Here is a 7,269-nt window from a genome sequence, read left to right as displayed (position 1 = left end):
GACATAGCAAAGGGTGCACCTCACTGGACATATCCTACGCATGCCCAAACAACAACACCCCAAAACAGTTATGAAGTGGACACCACCAGGAAGACGCAGGAGACAGGGAAGACCAAGGAAGACATGAGACAGATGTTTCGTGAAGACCTGAAGAATGCAGGTGTTCCTTGAGAAGATGTGAAGAACGTGGCCACAGATCGAATATGTTGGAGGACACATGTTGCCCAGTGTGCCCAGGACAGGACAGGACATGATGATGATGTTGTCCCTTTACATAACTGTAGGATTTCCTTCTGTAAAAAGTGTTGCATAATTAAATGTTAAATACATTTATGTAACAAGTTCACTGATAGGTGTGCATTTCCATTATTAAAAGTATATTTTTAGTAGCACATATGAATTTGTTTAAAAATGTTGATTATTCACTTAATCTTTTGATCACGTAAATTATTTACATGCAAACAGGACGTTATCAGCAGTGCAACTGATGACAAAATAATTGAATATCTGATGTTATGTGAGCATTTCCGCTCTTGCAAACAGAGGTAGGTCATGAGGTGTGAAGAGACCTCCCCAATGGCCCAATTTGTAATCATTTTAAAGAATACATTGGACCTAATATAAACTTTTCTTTCTGGGACTGCTTTCCAAGAAGGGGCGCAACTGATTTACAAAAATCATGATAAATATGTACAGGAATTGAGGCTGTAGCCAATGGCAGGAGTCAGAGTAAAAGCTGCAGGATTATGTACGAGTATATGTACAAATATGTACGAGTATCATATGAATGACAGCTTGTTAAATCTTGTGAATTATTAAGACTTTGAGAACATGTTCTCACTGATTGAGCCATGGGGTTTGTAAGAATATGTTTAAGAAACAACAAATGCTTGATAAAGAGTTCAAACCAACACATACTTACCATTGCAAATATTTGCTGTTGCTGCTTTCGGTCTTCTCCATTACTTTTCCATGAACAAGAATGGGCTGACTGAGTCCGAAAGGCCCTTTTGGTCGTTTCAGGTTAAAAAAAAAAAAGAGAAAAAGTCATAATATATAACAGATACATTATATACAGGACAAAGTACTATTTACATCACAATATTTGGATTTTACATTAAAAGGCATTAAAAAGCATGGTAAGTGTTGTGGATACTGTCTATTTACAACAAATTACAACTAAGGTTGTTTTTATTGTGCTTCTACTACAAATGCCACGTTGGAACTACACTAGTTGTTATTATTAAATATGAATAACTGTTTAAAAGGTCTATAGCACGTCACGTGACAGTGTTTAATCACCCTAAGGTGTGTTGATTTAGAAAGCAAAGAAAAGCGAAGCCTGAGTGGAAATGAAAGATATAATGCAGTGACTGAACATAATCTGATCAATAACGACAGAAAATACTTTATATCAAATATTCATGGCTACTCACCAACATGTGGCCCACGTGCACTGATGCCAAACATCGCGATGTATTCTGAATGAGACTTCTTCAGCGAGATTTCATACCGATTGAATACCGGCAAAGGTTTCCCATTGAAAGCAATGGAGTTCCCAGTTCGTCTATAGTCTGACGCCGAGGGGTATGGCCGTGCCTGTGGCGTCTTCAATATGAGGCCGCGGGGCGGATGGAAACGCAGATCGCTTTTGGGTCTTTTCTTCACACAAATCAATCGTTTGGCCTCGGAACAGTTGGAATACTTGACATTTTTCAATAAAGTGTGCATGTTGTCTGTTATATTCTATGTTTTATATCATATAACGCAAATGGGTAGGTTAAGGGGCGGGGTTGGGCTACTTTCAAACGTGTCTGAATAGCGTAAATACAAATCAATAAATGTAAATAAAATAATGCTGGCTGATTAAATTGAGAATCATACTCCAACATGTCATAATGGAAAAATTATAACCCAATAAATAGTTACATCATGATAACATTCACATGCCCAACACGTCTGTGTATGACGCCAAAGGTGTCTCATTGGAATCACTGCAGTACCCTTAACGTCGAAAAATGCCTTTCAAGGGGTTTCCTGTACGTAAAAAAGTGACGACGAGGGGTCCTGACCAAGCGTCAATATGTGACGAGTGGGAGTGAGACTGTGTTGTTAAAAGAGCAATGGTTATCCAGTTTATTTATTCTTTATTCATGCAATTTTTAAAACAAGTCGTGTTGAAAAAAAGTTATGTACAAAGAATGTTATCACTCTTCTGAAAAGAATTCGGCATAAGAGGCCACTGTCGATTGTCTAACGCTCCATTAAACCAGGTTCGCTGTTTATGCTTTGTAATTAATGCATGTATTTCTGGTTTTAAAAATGTTATGAAATAAATATTCAAGTTTAATTACCATGCGTTATATTATTATTGAGTGAAAATAAGTCTATTTATACATATTTGTTTAAAGTATAGGCTAAATTAAAATAACGTTATTAACCGGTATTTTTTCATATCAAACCGTTTTCGGAACAGTAATGTTTATTGAGGAACGCAAAAACGGAAACGCTATAATATTGATTCTGCTCGGAGTGAACCGATTGATATTTTTTTCCGTTTTTAAGCCCTGCTAAAAACTGCCGCTTTGAGTGTTGAGATTCTGATTGCGTTCTAGAGATCAACAACTCTCTGTGATTGGCTACATTACTCACCACTGTAAAAAAACACGCTGTAAAGAGCTCGGACACAAATTTGCATATCTGCCAAATCTGTTTGGCCAATATTATTACAGTATCAACTGAGGGTGCTTTTGCTTGCGTTTGAGGGTGCTTAGCACCTCTAGCACCCCCGTAGAACCGGGCCTGTTTCCATCCCAGCACAACTACAACACAAGCACTGAAACAAAAGCAGCAACTGCAGAACTCGCCTGAGCACAAATGAGTGCAGGACCGCCGAACTCGTGTAATTCTGTTCCTGACGCGTTGGAGCGCTTACTAGAGCAAAGATGGGCAATATCTGCCGTCTTATCAGACAGAGCTTTCACTAAACTATCAGATGCACGAACCCTTGAACTGATGATGATCGCTGGAGTTATGGAGGAACTCTTACCAGTGCTTCACTCACTTTAGTGTGCCACCACTGCCTTGTGTGGAGAATCCGGAGTATCATCTCCATGGTTTACCCAGTGACAGCAACTCTTCTGTCAAAACACCTCAAAGAAATCCCAGGAGTTTCCCAAAGTCTCTCAGCTCAAGCAAACAGTGTCTCCTTCACTGGAGCGGCGACTTGCACCTGCAGATGTCAGGAGGGCTTGCAAGGTTTGCACACATCGCATCCTTCCTGGATCCCAGACACACACACCTGAGGTTCACAAAGTTAAACGTGCTGTGCAGGCCAAGGTGTGTGATCTCATCTCGAGCAGCTCGAGAGCGAGGAAGAGACGCAGAATCAGATGAAACACAGCCGTTGGCCACAAAGCCATGAAGTGATTGGCCGTCTGCATCTGCAATCTCAGTCTTGTTTGGTGAGGACTATAACGTAGAACTAAATCAGGACTGCAGGAGATGTGCCCACCCATCCACATCCACCCATGAGCTGCTGGAGAACCAACGGCCACAAATACCCCCGACTGGCAAAATGAGCAAAGGCTTGTGTGTGCCATCAGAGAGTGTGTCTGAACAGATTGTGCTCCCGTCTTCATCCCGAACATGTGGACATCCTCATTTTTAAAATTAAAATATGAGATTGAGGTTATTGTTATGAAGACAGACGTTAAAATTAATGTTCACATAAGTGCCGTCATTCAGGCTGTTCACAATAGTTTTAACACGTTTAGTGCTAGCCTAAGATCATTATGGCTTGAGGTGATATTCATGGATGAATATGAAATTTTGGATGAATTATTTGTAACAGCTGTAAATGTTCATGCTCAGTTTTGAAATGGAAATGTCCTAGCCTTATGAGCAGTTGATTTATGCTAATCGACATTCGGACATTAGTGCCGTCATCCGGTTATGTTTATTATATTAATATGTTTCAGCACTTTTAGTCATTATGGCTTGAGTTAAGAGCCTCTTCACTAATGAATTAAACAGTTTGATATCAAACAGATGGAAAGTGTGAATGCTCTCCCTCTCTCTGTTTATGTGTGTGTATTCGATACATATCACAATACTGACCTCACAATATGATATTGCGATACTACAAGACATCTGGTAAAAGGTTAACAAACAAAAAAAAATATTGTTAATTAAAATGCTAAATTTGATATTACATTCGCGGTGGAAATGAATAGGCTTGGACCTGGTGTTGGTCACCTAAAGCACAGGACAATGGTGACACCAGAATACAAATATTCATGAGTCTGAAGCTGAAAATATAGAATTATTTTAGATGAATATGCTTGCACTCTGTCACTGACTAGATATATTTAAGATGATGTAGGCCACTTTTGAATGGTAACAAAAGACATTTGGCATTATCAGGAGCCACAAATATTACCCCATTGCATTATACATTATATTCAACATTATATGGTAGTTTAATGTAGTAAACATCTGGTAATGAATTTTTTCTCGCACTATAATTTTATTTTGGATGAATTGTACACAAAACAGATTGTCACTATCCACGATACGTATTGTTGCATTTTTGTATTGCGATATATTGTGACACCCCTAGTGTGTAGCCTATATACACGTGTGTGTGTGTGTGTATGTGTGGCCTGGTAAAGCCTCAGTTGTGGGGACATTTTTTGGTCCCCATGAGGAAACCATCTTATAAATCAGATTAAGTGATGTTTTTTGAAAATGTAAAAATGCAGAATGTCTCCTGTGATGGGTAGGTTTAGGGGCAGGGGCAGTGTAGGGGGATAGAATATACAGTTTATACAGTATAAAAACCATTACGCCTATGGAAAGTCCCCATAAAACATGAAAACCCAACGTGTGTGTGTGTGTGTGTGTGTGTGTGTGTGTGTGTGTGTGTGTGTGTGTGTGTGTGTGTGTGTGTGTGTGTGTGTGTGTGTGTGTGTGTGTGTAGTGTGTGTGTGTGTGTGTGTGTGTGCGTGCGTGCGTGTTTGGGACAGGGGTGCAGTTTTCGAATAATAATCAAATAATTCCCAGCGATCATCGAATATTATTTTTGCTTGAAATGCCCATCCATAAGAAGTGACTGAACTGATACACTGACAGAAACTGCAGCTGCTCACACACTAACACACACACACACACACACACTGACAAATACAGGAACTACACATGAGCTCAAAACGTATGTCTTATGACTGAGATCAGCTCTATTAGACTCTGATCTGTCCTGCTCTTACAGATTTTGTGGCTCATAATAATGGCATCATATGTTGTTTTGTTTTGTACATTAAACTACACTGTAAAGTCATTGTGTATCAGCAACATAAAGATGTTTTTGAGCAGTTTTTCAAGCAGCTCCTTCATCTCAAGTTGATTATGAATTTGTGACTCATAACTCATTTCTCATGAGCAGAAGTGAAAGTGTTCAGTTCAGAGCGTTGAACCAATCAAAGAGTGAAACTGTGAGTTTGAGGTGTAAATCTCATTTGCATTGTCAGGTTTAGTGATTGTGATCCTCTCAGAATAGAGCAGCTCCGTCTCCAGTGACCATGTTCAAACCCCAAGAGCTTCATTTGACATTTCCTGCTAAATGCAGCTGTTCTCAACTATTACAATCAATCAAAAGCAGCTGAAACTTTAGTGCAGGACTTTGAATGAACGACACACTGATCAATGATGCAGTCCAACACAAATGTAAGGCGTTCAGAAGCTTTATTGAATGAACAGCAATGGCAGCACATTGACAGACGGCTTCAGTATTGAGCTGTAGATCACGTGACTGCTGTGAATCCTGCCGGACGCTCAGATACGGCTCGTCTTCACTGGAGAAACATCAGCAGGAGCTCTTGAGGAACGAGGCCTCTTGATCAGCTCCGTCATGTGTTACTCTGCAGACCAAGCGGTCTGCGCCTTCCCAGCGTGCTTTGCTGAGGCTCAGGACGCTGCTGCGGCTGTAGCGTCCGTCCCGCTCGCTCTCTGCGCTGGTCTGAACCCCCTCGGTGACCTCTGACCCGTCCAGCGTCCAGCTCACCGTCGCCCCCTGTGGAGAGTAAGAGCTGAGCAGGCAGAGCAGTGCGGCTGAGTCTCCAGAGATCTGCAGAGAAGAGGGCGGCAGCAGAGACACGGAGGGCTTCATGGAGGGACCGCCGGCTGCACACACACACACACACACACACACACACACACACACACACACACACACACACACACACACACACACACACACACACACACACACACACACACACACACACACACACACACACACACACACACACACACACACACACACAGACACACAGAAATGTCTTTAGCTCATGAATTAAATGTCAGACATGGTACATCAGTAAAACTCACAATCATTTCATGTTCGCTGTAATTCCACATTGCTGCTTTCATTCATAAACCACACAGACACTCCTGAGTCAAATCTGAAAATATTCTCCATTATAAATTAATATTTACAATTAAGAAATGCACACTGTAAAAATGATCATCACTTCAATGGTTAAAGAATGCAAATGCTACGGTAAACACCTGTTAATTAGAAAACGGTAACTTTTACTTTATAGAGAGAAGAACTGTGATAAATCTAAAAGGTAAATTCACGTAATTTAACAGTAAAATCTATTAAAAACTAATAAACTGTTTTACTGTATATTTGACAGATTTAAACAGTGTATCAAGTGTAAGATACTGTATATGTATAAATATAAATCACTTCTCTAAAGCAAACATGATATACTGTAAAATTAAAGCTAATTTGTTACTTTCTGAATTAAGTAAAATAAATGTATAAACTTTTTTATAAAAACATCTGTCCAAGAGCAGATTGATCATTTTATTGTGATATATATTTATAAGAAAATTATTAATTGTATTTTATAAATAATCATCATTCAGCACATTTTCTCATAAACAATTAATAGTAAAATTAATCATTTTAACATGTTAATCAACTGAAATTCTTTTTCCCTGATGATGACGCATTTCAAAACATATTTATTTTGTCTATATTTATCCAGCTTGTGTGTCATACACAAAATGAAATATATTAAGAAATAAGTGACAAATCCTAAAATATTGCAAATAATAAAAATACATTAACATTGTGGCATATATTAGGTGTGAAATTGTAATACATTAAGCATGAATATGAATTATGACTTGACATGTAAAATATCACCAATATTGGAATTTAACCAATAATGACTAATTCATATTATTGCAGAAAAAAAA

General features: G+C 39.0%; 1 long non-coding RNA gene across 1 annotated transcript in view; it reads right to left on the bottom strand.

The window, feature by feature from the left end:
• Positions 1–5,725: 5,725 nt before the first annotated feature.
• LOC307119864 overlaps positions 5,726–7,269 on the bottom strand; it is a 1,895-nt gene continuing 351 nt past the window's right edge. The window contains exon 2 of the long non-coding RNA XR_013815693.1: positions 5,726–6,180. This is a non-coding gene — a long non-coding RNA (uncharacterized lncRNA). The remainder of the gene's footprint in view (positions 6,181–7,269) is intronic.

This window comes from Gobio gobio (assembly GCF_949357685.1).
Source record: "Gobio gobio genome assembly, chromosome: 23".
Classification (NCBI taxonomy): domain Eukaryota; kingdom Metazoa; phylum Chordata; class Actinopteri; order Cypriniformes; family Gobionidae; genus Gobio; species Gobio gobio.
This window is presented reverse-complemented; position numbering and strand designations above follow the sequence as displayed.